The 12,549-nt window shown below is 40.0% G+C and overlaps 1 protein-coding gene across 1 annotated transcript in view; it reads left to right on the plus strand.

Moving 5' to 3' along the window:
- The window catches only part of PHTF1 (putative homeodomain transcription factor 1), a 322,940-nt gene that overhangs the window by 284,525 nt on the left and 25,866 nt on the right, over positions 1-12,549 (plus strand). The window lies entirely within an intron of this gene.

The following is a 12,549-nucleotide window of genomic DNA, read 5'->3' on the forward strand; positions in this document are numbered from 1 at the left end:
ATGGCCAACACCAAAGAGCTGTCCAAGGATGTCAGGGACAAGATTGTAGACCTACACAAGGCTGGAATGGGCCAAGACCATCGCCAGGTAGCTTGGTGAGAGGGTGACAACAGTAGGTGCGATTTTTCGCAAATGGAAGAAACTCAAAATAACTGCCAATCTCCCTCGGTCTGGGGCTCCATGCAGGATCTCACCTTGTGGAGTTTCAATGATCATTAGAACGGTGAGAAATTAGCCAAGAACTACATGGGAGAATATTGTCAATGATCTCAAGGCAGCTAGGACCATAGTCACCAAGAAAATATGTGGTAACACATTACGTCGTGAAGGACTAAAATCCTGCATCGCCTGAAAGGACCCCCTGCTCAAGAAAGCCCATGTACAGAGCTGACTGAAGTTTGCTAAGAACATCTGAATGATTCAGAGGAGAACAGGGTGAAAGTGTTGTGGGCAGATGAGACCAAAATCAAGCTCTTTGGCATCAACTCAACTTGCCGTGTTTTGAGGAGGAGGAATGCTGCCTTTGATCTCAAGAACAACATCCCTACGATAAAACATGGAGGTGGAAACATTATGCTAAGGGAGTGTTTTTCTGCTACGGGAATAAGACAACTTCACTGCATCAAAGAGAAGATAGATAGGGCCATGTGCCGTCAAATTTTGGGTGAGAACTTGTTTTCCTCAGCCAAGGCATTGAAAATAGGTTGTGGATGGGTATTCCAGCATGACGATGACCCAAAACCCATGGTGAAGGCAACAAAGGAGTGGCTCAAGAAGAAGCACATTAAGGGCCTGGAGTAGCCTAGCCAGTCTCCAGACCCTAATCCAAAAGAAAATATATGGAGGGAGCTGAAGGTTCGAGTTACTGAACTTCAGCCTCGAAACCTTAATGACTTGGAGAGGATCTGCAAAGAGGAGTGGGACAAAATCCCTTCTGAGATGTGTGCAAACCTGGTGACCAACTACAAGAACAACAAGGGTTTTGTCACCAAGTACGAAGTCATGTTTTCCAAAAAGTAAAATACTTATTTTTTTAACTCTTTAAAATGCAAATCAGTTTTTTGAACTTTTTTGCAATGCGTTTTTCTTACATTTTTGTTGTTATTCTGTCTCTCGCTGTTAAAATAAACCTACCATTAAAATTATAGACTTATCGTTTCTTTGTCAGTGGGCATATGTACAAAATCAGCAGGGGATCAAATACTTTTTCCCCTCACTGTATATGATGATACTAGAGAACTTCATTGATGTGCTGAAATCCTTACAAACCTGTTGGATATTAGCCATTTAGCAGTTAGTGTGTTTAGTCTACTAATAGCTGATGTCTAAGGCTCCTTTCACACGGGTCCGTTCCGTCGACAGAGCCGTTCTGCTCATCAGGGGATCGATCCGCCGATCCCCGCTGAGCAGGCAGATGACAGCTCCTTCTCCGCTCTGTGTGCGGAGATGGAGTTGTCAGATCCCCGCTGTCCTCTATGGGGGAAACGGATGAGAACGGACCACCTATCGCACCTATCGATAGCAGCGGGTGTCAGGAGATATGTCTCCGCTGACATCCTCTGCCCCATAGGGATGCATGGAGGATCCGATCAGGTTCGCCTAAAAAACTGACAGGCAGATCTGTGAAAGGGGCCTAATTAGATAGGTAAGATGTCTGTGTTTAAAGACTAAGTGCAACACAAAATAATAGTTGAATAATGGGTGGTTGTACAAAGGATGAAACAAATACTAGCTGTTCATAAACCACCATTGGATCAGTGGTGGGATTTCGCTAATGGCGTCTCCAGATTAACCCCCACAATGCCCTCTTTGCATCTATACACCCTAAACCAGTTGCTGGAAAAGCAGAAAAAATGGTCACCCTATTCTGCTAGCAGGTCAGCTCTAGGTGTAAGAGCCCAGAATTGGTAATTGGTAAAGTGGAACTATAGGCAAAACTTTTTTAGTAAGAGAGGGTCAGAAACACTGTCAGTTAATTTTTTTGCCATCTGTGTTCCATTGGGGAGATTTCCTGTCCCATAGCCAAGTGAGAGGAAATCACCTGAGGACCCCCCAGGTTGCCAGAACTAGTGTCCCCCTGGAAGATTTCCCCAAATTTGGGATTTTTTTTTTTTTTACTTTCACTTTCAATGAGAACAGTAAACAGGTCAAATAGAGAGGGTGAATCTCCATAATGGGGTCACAGGCAGCAATGAAAACTGACAGGTGTTCTCTCCATTGTGCCCAAAACTAAAAAGTTTTGCACACAGTACACGCTTCCACCAACAAAAATGCACACAATGAGCGGGGACAGAAACAATGAGTGGATTGAATTGGCAGCTAGAACATTAGTGCAGATCCTTTTATTATACACAGGAATGTATTATTGGCAATGAGATATGTGAGTCGTTTTGTGATGCCCCTGGCAGAGCTGACCCCCCCTAGGCCACAGCCAATGTAGAAAATGCAGACATCTAGCCTTGAACAGCAGAATAGGGGTTAGAACATGGGAATGCAGAGGGCTGAATCACTGATGAATCAAAAGCATTGATAGCATATTTATGATTGATGTTCAGAGCAGATAACTGAGTGTTTTGCTGCTCAAAAATGCTTTCTGGAATGAAATTTGTAGTCTGTACAGAAAATGCTTTCTTTAAAAATAGGACAAGGCAGAATGTGAGTCACACAGCTCAGCTCAAAGGCTAGAGGAAAGTATTATGTAGTATAATATACACTGCATTAAATAAAAAAATTATACGTCTAAAAATGTATTTTTTTAGTGTAACACTACACAAACTTGAGTAGGTTTTATCACCTCGTCGCTATAACATAATCAAATGTATATTTAAAGGTGGATTCAAGGCAGGTATTGCAGTTAGATATTTATACAATTGTAATTATGTTTTCATTTGCAACAGCCTAAAGTAAGTGAATTCATCTTTTTTTTTCCCTGCACATCAGCTGAATGAGAAGCTGATGAAATACAATTATGAGCTATAACCGATTTTTAGAAATAAAAGTTAGGCAGAGGAGAAAAACTATACAGATTGCATAGAAAGCTTGCTGGCTAGTGAATAAACAATATAATAAATTGAAAAGCTATTGTATAAAATTGGAGCAAAACAAGTTACCCACAGATTCAGCTATTATTCTTCATTGCAGGTTACAAAATCAGAATTAGTGGTTTGCAGGAAACACAAACACCTTTTTTCCACTCCACATTGAAAATGCGTCTGACCTTTTCTTTATTCTATTGTGGTGTGTTGATCCAAGCAATGCCTTACTAGTATTTATTTTACCTAAACCTTTTGGCACTGGGTTAATGATATTTACTTTTTTTGTATTGTGCCCATTGATTGCAGCAGATATTTTTTCTGTTTAAAAATCTGAATCAACTTGTTAAGAGGCATAGAAACCACTGTATAAAAAATGTGTTCTGTTACCCATAGGGGGTGGTAGTGTACCTATTCTTCTAGCACTGGAACTATAGTAGCTGCAATATACATCAGCACAAAAGAGCTATTGGAACCTTGAATTTTAATTTGCCATGTATAGATTATAAAGGCATGTTTAGGCAAGGTTGACTTACATTGGTAGAACATGAGAGTTTTCTTAAATTTACAGTCACTGCATAATTCAATGCGATGAATGATTTTTTTTAAGTTAAAGTTTACTTAAAAAAAAAAAAACAACAACATGCTATTCCATTTATACAACATTCCATTTCATTTATAGTAGTATGTTATAAATAAATGTGGAATTCTAGCACTGGACTACCCCTTATAAATTACCCCCTCTCCCCCATTTCTCTACTTTCAGCTAAACAATTTTCCTATAGTAACAATGAATGTGCCCTGCTCTGTTGAGGGAAACTGTGCTTTTCTTTAATATATTTGTATACTGTATTTTTTTATTTTATTTTGCAAATGTAAACTGTAAATTCTGTTAAGGACATACCTGCGTTGTGTACTTTTATACGTTTCCAATGCAGATATATTACCAATATAAAGGATGGGTTGTGGCGCTGCTCTGTGTGCAATAAAAACAAATGCATCCTTAGGGGTGTCAATGATTCTGAAACAAACCCACAAAATAATTCAGCTTTATGCAACATATGCAAAAAATATTAGGTGCAAAAACTGCTAAAGTGCAAAATATAAATTATTGTGAAACAATGGTAAAAAAATATGTGCAAAAATGCAAAAAGTGCAGGTGCTACAATAGTGCCCAAGTGAAGAGAGCTTCTAATTACACTCAAAACAAACAATCCATGAAATCGTGCATAAAACATAAAGTGATCTGAGCTTGGTAAACACACTCAAATCATGAATCATCCATAAAATCACACATAAAAAGTAAAGTGATCTGTGCTTGATAAACAGTTCATGTGTATTGTGCAGTGTGCTATAAAAATGGTCGATTCAATAAAGGGACGTTACTTGATGGTGTTACAACTAGGAGGTTGTGCCACAGCATGCAATGTGCCTGGTGTCACCACTCGTGCCTCCCTCCTGATATTACACTCACCAAATGTCTCCACCCTTGCAACAGGGGGATCCAGCTTTTTCAGCTACACCGGGCTGTATGCTGCATCCACGCCCAACTTTCTGGCGGCCATTCCTTGCAGTCCCCAGCAAACTCAGTGGTACATAGAGACAGCCCCCATAGTGTAAAACCATAAAAAAAAAATGGTTTACTTTCATGCTAGACTGGAAGTGACAGCATGACATCACTCCAAGTGGTCCTCCAAGGCAATAGAGGCGATCAGAGACGGGTCTGTGTTTGCCTCTGTGCACAGCTGACCGCACCGTTGCATTGCTTCTTGGGCACAGCAGTAAAAACTGCAAGCCCGAGAAACACTGAGAAGAGGGGGGGGCGCCACTTCTGAAAGCGTTTTAGCGGCTAATGAGCCGCTCGGACCACTTTCATGAGAAAGCCAGCCATTGTCTGAAAAAAAATTACTGGATTTATGGCTGATAGCATCAGCCATAACCCGGTAAAAAATGTGCAAACTGCAACGTATATATACAGAGGGTAAAACAAGTATTGAACTCGTCACTATTTTTCTAGGTGCAATTGACATGCGATTTTCACCACATGTCTGTAACAAACCATGCAATTCATACATACAAAGAGGCCAAAACAAATAATTTCAGAAATGTGTAATAAAATATAATTATAAAGTATTGAACACATGAAGAAAGGGAGGTGCAACAAGACACGGAAAGCCAAGACACCAGCTAAAATCTATCAGTAGTTAGAAAGCAATCCTGCCCCTTGTCAGTGCAAATTAATATCAGCTGGTTCAGCCTCAAATGATGACCTTTAAAAAGGTGTCTCATTACCAAGGTGTCACACGAGAACATCTCATAATGGGTAAGCAAAGAACTCCGAAGACTTTTGCAACCTTATTGTTGCAAAACATACTGATGGCATTTGGTACAGAAGGATTTCTAAACTTCTGAATGTTCCAGTGAGCACTGTTGGGGCCATAATCTGGAAGTGGAACAATCATCATTTCACCATAAACCAGTCACAACCAGATGCTCCTCGCAACATTTCTGACAGAGGAGTGAAAAGAATTATCATAAGAGTTGTCCAAGAGCCAAAGACAACTTGTGGAGAGCTTCAGAAAGACCTGGAATTAGCAGGTAGAATAGTTTCAAAGAAAACAATAAGTAATGCACTCAACCACCATGGCCTCTATGCATGCTCACCACGCAAGACTCCATTGTTGAAGAAAAATCATGTTGAAGCTTGTTCAAAGTTTGCTGCACATCATTTAACCACTTACCGCAAAGTGACGTAGCCCTACGTCGGCAAACTTTGCGGTAGTTTACCAGGATGATGCCTCTAGCTAGTGACATTATCTCGGTACCGAGGTTTAGAGCCAATGGTCGCTTTCCGTCGGAAACGACCGATGCGGCTCGGGAGCCGCTCGATCGTTACCCGAGTTAGCGGGAGGGGACGTCCCCCCCCTCCCGCCGCCTTCCGTGACTTTGCCAGCTGGATGGAGTCAGGATCAAAGTGGGAAACGGCTTAGATCGGGTCTCCGATGATGTAACCCGGAGGCGGCATCCATGACGTCACTTCCGGGTTACTGTGCTGCAAAAGGCGGCAAATTTAAAAAACGGCTGTATGCAAAAACGCTGTTTTCGGCGCTTTGCATACATGGAAGTGTATGGTTGGGGGGAGTACCGTGCTTTAAAGTGCTTAATATAACATAAATCAAATAAAATACATATGTGAAAAAGTGCCTTAGTGCTTCTTAAATATAATATTCATAAATAATGTATCTCAATGTGCATAATAAATACAATCTAATATAAATCTTAAAATAAATATGATAGGTGGTAAATCTGTTTAACTAGAACGTCCTTCAGAAGGAGCGAGATCGCGCCGCCGCGGGCACGCGCAGCGGCGCGATCCCGATGTGCCTGTGTCCCTCGGACACAGCGCAACAAGATGCGTCAGGAGGGCCCTGTGATTGGCCCTCCTGATCACATGACGGCTGTGTCCAATCACAGCCGTCATGCAATGTAAATACAGCCGTTGTAACGGCTTCGATCTCTTCTCCTCCCTGACAGATCCTGTCAGGGAGGAGAAGAAGAGGATCGATACTGGAGCTGGGGGTGATCAGTGAGTATTTCTAAGTACTCACTGATCACAGGGGGGGTCTGTGCTGGTAATCAGATGATTGATTACCAGTGCAGCCCTGGGGGGAGGGGATGCCACTAGAGACACCAGGGATGCCCACCCATGACCACCAGGGATGCCCACCATGGCCACCAGGGATGGCAAACAGCCTGCCAGTAGTGCCCTCCTATCAGTGCTGCCCACCAATGCCATATATCAGTGCTGCCCACCAGTGCCCGTTATTGCCATCCACCAGTGCTGCCCACCAGTGCCCGTTATTGCCATCCACCAGTGCTGCCCACCAGTGCCCATTATTGCCCCCCCATCAGTGCCCATCAGTGCCGCCCATCAGTGCCGATCAGTGCCACCTATCAGTGCCCACCAGTGCCTATCAGTGCTGCCGATCAGTGCCCATCAGTGCTGCCTATCAGTGCCCATCAGCGCTGCCTATCAGTGCCCACCAATGCTACATATCAGTGCTATCTATCAGTGCCACATATCAGTGTCCATCAGTGCTGCATATCATTGCTACCTATCAGTGCCCATCAGTGCTGCATATCAGTGCCACCCCATCAGTGCCACCCCATCAGTGCCACCCAATCAGTGTCTCCTCATCAGTGCCTGTCAGTGCGGCATCATCAGTGCAGGAAAAAAACGTATCTATTCACAAAATTTTATAACCTAAACAAAAAACTTTTTTTTTTTTCAAACTTTTCTGTCTTTTTTTATTTGTGCACCAAAAAAGAAAAAACCTGACAGTGATCAAATACCACCAAAAGAAAGCTCTATTTGTGGGGAAAAAATGACACAAATTTGGTTTAGGTACAATGTTGCATGACCGCGCAATTGTCATTCAAAATGCAACAGGGCTAAAAGATGAAAATTGGTCTGGGAAGGAAGGGGGTTTAAGTGCCCAGTATTGAGGTGGTTAAGCTAGAATGGATCTCAGTAAAACCAACTATATAAATACAATATATAGTGAGAAAAATAAATAAAGTTATAAGTCCGTGACCTTCTTAAATAAAATAAAATTATGTGCTCCAAATAGGTGGTTACAAATATAAGGTGCTAAAGTGTCCTTTAAATAAATATATAAATATATAGTGATAAAACGAATCTTCTTATCCAAATATGGCATGCAGGTGCTTTTTCGTGCGGTGCCCACTAGGTGTCCTATGCGCTCACCTCAATGCTCTTTTTAAGAGAGCCTTAAGTTATATGCCTTAGTATGCTTTGCCTTTCTCCTTATTGGCATATATGTACCATTCTGAATCCTCGATTATATTTCCTTTATACAGACAGCTCTACTCCAGGGGGTATATGCGGTCCTTTTTATCTCCAAGAAATCAAATTGGGCCAAACATGGTGAAGTACGTCCCATAAATTTTATTAAAAAAGATAAGAGTAACACTCACATTTCATTGCGTCTTGTTTCTCACATAACAAACATTCCTTTGCCGATACGTCACTTCCGGTTTGGCTATCCTACGCGTTACGCTGCGTTACAACACAGCTTCTTCCAGGGATCCCTCACATAACAAACATTCCTTTGCCGATACGTCACTTCCGGTTTGGCTATCCTACGCGTTACGCTGCGTTCCAACACAGCTTCTTCCAGGGATCCCTGGAAGAAGCTGTGTTGGAACGCAGCGTAACGCGTAGGATAGCCAAACCGGAAGTGACGTATCGGCAAAGGAATGTTTGTTATGTGAGAAACAAGACGCAATGAAATGTGAGTGTTACTCTTATCTTTTTTAATAAAATTTATGGGACGTACTTCACCATGTTTGGCCCAATTTGATTTCTTGGAGATAAAAAGGACCGCATATACCCCCTGGAGTAGAGCTGTCTGTATAAAGGAAATATAATCGAGGATTCAGAATGGTACATATATGCCAATAAGGAGAAAGGCAAAGCATACTGAGGCATATAACTTAAGGCTCTCTTAAAAAGAGCATTGAGGTGAGCGCATAGGACACCTAGTGGGCACCGCACGAAAAAGCACCTGCATGCCATATTTGGATAAGAAGATTCGTTTTATCACTATATATTTATATATTTATTTAAAGGACACTTTAGCACCTTATATTTGTAACCACCTATTTGGAGCACATAATTTTATTTTATTTAAGAAGGTCACGGACTTATAACTTTATTTATTTTTCTCACTATATATTGTATTTATATAGTTGGTTTTACTGAGATCCATTCTAGTTTAACAGATTTACCACCTATCATATTTATTTTAAGATTTATATTAGATTGTATTTATTATGCACATTGAGATACATTATTTATGAATATTATATTTAAGAAGCACTAAGGCACTTTTTCACATATGTATTTTATTTGATTTATGTTATATTAAGCACTTTAAAGCGCGGTACTCCCCCCAACCATATTTATCTGAATTGTGTAGGTTACCAATTTTAGTACCTGCGGCATTAAAGTTGTTATTATTTTGATAATAATTAAAGAGACAGCGCGAGGATTTCACCAACCCTTTATATACATGTAAGTGTAGTGGAGGGGTCTAGGGTCTCTTAGACCCTCGATCCCTCCATAAAGAGTACCTGTCACTGCATATTGCTGTCACAAGGGATGTTTACATTGCTTGTGACAGCAATAAAAGTGATCAGATTTTTATTTTTTTTTTAAACCTGTAATAAAGTTAAAAAAATAAATAAATAGGAAAAAAAAATAATAATTTTAGCCGCCCCATCACCGTTAGCTCGCACACAAAAAAAACGTATACGGAAGTCGAGCCGCGAATGAAATCGCTATTCAAACCACACATGTGAGGTATCGCCGCGATCGCCAGAGTGTGGGCAATAATTTAAAAAAAAGAGCTACACTCTAACTCTAAACCGGTAACCGTTAAAAAAATGTAAAGTGACGCCTATTGAGATCTCTATTGACCGTAGTTTGTCGCCATCCCACGGGGGGCGCAATTTTAAACCATAACATGTTGGGTATCTATTTACTCGGTGTGACAACATCTTTCACTATATACAAAAAAATTGGCTAACTTTACTGTTTAGTATTTTTTAAATGCAGTGAAATGTGATTTTTCAAAATGTTTCCATAAAAATGGCGTTTTAAAGCCCGCTGCGCAAATACCGCGTGACAAAAAATATTGCAATGACCGACATTTTATTCTCCAGAGTCTTTGCTAAAAAAATATATATAATGTTTGGGGGTTCTAAGTAGTTTTAACTTGTAAACAAAAAGTGTCCGAAATAGGGCTGGGGCTTAAGTGGTTAAACAAGCCTGTGAAATACTGGGAAAATATGGTCTGGTCAAATGAGACCAAAATTGAACTCTTTGGATGCCATAATACACACCATGTTTGGCAGTCAAATGGCACTGCACATCACCCCAAAACACCATACCAACAGTGAAGTTTGGAGGTTGGAACATCATGGTTTGGGGCTGTTTTTCACCATTTGGTACTGGCAAACTTCATATCATTAAAGGAAGGATGAATAGAAAAATGTACCAAGACAGTCTTGATAAAAAATCTGCTGCCATCTACCAGGATGATGAAGATGAAGTGACGGTGGACATTTCAGCAACACAATGATCCCAAACACAAAGCCAGGCAGACTCTCAATTGGTTTCAAAGAAAGAAAATAAAGCTGCTAGACTGGCCCAGCCAATCACCTGACTTGAATCCAAAAAAAAAAAAAATCTATGGAAAGAACTAAAGATCAGAGTTCATGTAAGAGGCCCACGGAACCTTCAAGATTTGAAGACTGTGTGAAAGAATGGGTCAGAATCACAACCGAGCAATGCATGCGACTGGTTTATCCATACTGGAGTCTGTCATTACCAAAGGATTTTGTACAAAGTATTACATACATTTCAGTTAGCGTGTTCAATACTTACAGTACTATGTGTCATTCCATTTTATTACACATAACCTCATTTCTGAACTTATTTGTTTTGGTTTCTTTGTATGAATGGATTGCATGGGTTGTTATCGACATTTGGTGGAAATTTCATGTCAGTAGCACTTTTAGAAATATATTTACCTGGAAAAATAATGATGTGTTTAATACTTATTTTACCCTCTGTATATGTATTGCGGTCGGCAAGTGGCTATACGAGATTTTGCCAAAACAGTGACTCATATATGATTGTAAAACTATAAATAGGCTCAAATACATGAGTCCCATTTCTATTTTCCATGTCTGCGATTCATCAACTTTTACAACAGCTGCCTGACACTGAGTGCATCTGTGCACTGCTGGAACTCCTAAATAATAATAATAAAAATAATAATAATATTTTATTTTTATTATGGGCCGTGGATCCAAAGCACATACATAAAATGATCATAACAAAGTATATTCCAGTAAGCAATAAATGCTTCTCAGCAGTTATAAATCCTCTGTCTATCTGAAAAATCATTTATTTTTCTGTGTAACATGACCATGGTTCGGTCAGCATCCTCCTTGCAATGTAGCCACTTAACAGTAGACTTTCAGCAAATAATTATTTAATAACCAATGCCTGCCTTGTTGTACTGTCCAAGCAGTTGCACCACTTATCACCAATGTTTGTAATATGACCATATCAAATCACATGCCAACTATCCATAGTCTACCATTTTTTTCACATTTCAGTAACCAGGGCAGGCAAATATAAAACATAACTAAAACATATGAACTTACAGCCTAAATAAAATTGGTCCCAAACCATTGTAGTGTCTTTTTAAACCCTTCCTGCCGAAGTATTTTTCTGACATTTGTTGCTTACAAGGTAAAATCTGTATTTTTTGCTAGAAAATTTCTTAGAACCCCAAAAGATGATATATATTTTTTAGCAGAGACCCTAGATAATAAACTGGTGATTGTTGCAATATTTTATACCACACTATATTCGCTGAGCAGTCTTTCAAATGCAATTTTTTTGGAAGAAATATAGATTTTTTTGTATAATGTGAAAGATTATGTTACACCGAGAAAATAGATACCTAACGTGTCATGCTTTAAAATTGCGAACACTCGTGGACTGGTAACAAAGTACGGTACATTAAAAACGCCATAGGCGGAGCTTTAAAAATCTTTAAGTTACCTGTTTAGAGTTACAGAAGAGGTCTACTACTAGAATTATTGCTCTTGCTCGCGATACATCACATGTGTGGTTTGAACACTGTTTACATTTGCGGGAGCAACTTACGTATGCGTACTGTTCTGCGTGCAAGCACGGAGGGATAGGGCGCTTTTCTTTTTTTTTGTTTTTGATTTTATTTTTTTACATTTTTTTTTTTTATTACTTTTATTGCTGTCACAAGGAATGTAAGCATCCCTTGTGACAGTAATAGGCAGTGACAGGTACTCTTTATGGAGGGATCTGGGGTTATAAAACCCCAAATCCCTCCTTTATACTTAAAAGCATTCAAAACGCCAAGTTTGGCTGTTTTGAATACTGCCATTTTTTTTTTTTTTTTTAATTTGGCCCCTTTAAGGCCTTATGCACACTGGACCTTTTTACAGCTGCTGTTTTTGGCATTAGACATTTTTTTCTGCAGCCAGTAAACTCCCCAATGTTATCCTATGTGTCCATGTATACATAGGCTGTTCTCAGCAGTTTTTGGCAAGGGTGTTTTCTGGCTGGAAAAAACCCCAGAACTAGTGGGTTTTAAGAGGGGTTTTTCAGCTGTAAAAATGCTCTAACTCTGGTAAAAGCTGAAAAACGCAGCTATTCAGTGTTTATCAGTGTTTTTGAGCCATAAGCTTTTATGGGAGTATAGTTTTGATAAAAAAAAAAAAGCTAAAAAACGCCAAAAAATGCTTCAAAACACTACTGCAAAAACGCTGACAAACTCACTCTACAGCTACAGCTTTCTACAGCTAACGCTACTGGCTTTTTTATAACGTCCAGTGTGCATGAGGCCTAAGGCTCCAGTAACTGGAAGTGATGCCATAA

The sequence above is a fragment of the Pelophylax lessonae genome (assembly GCF_965119305.1).
Source record: "Pelophylax lessonae genome assembly, chromosome: 2".
In the NCBI taxonomy this organism is placed as follows: Eukaryota; Metazoa; Chordata; class Amphibia; order Anura; family Ranidae; genus Pelophylax; species Pelophylax lessonae.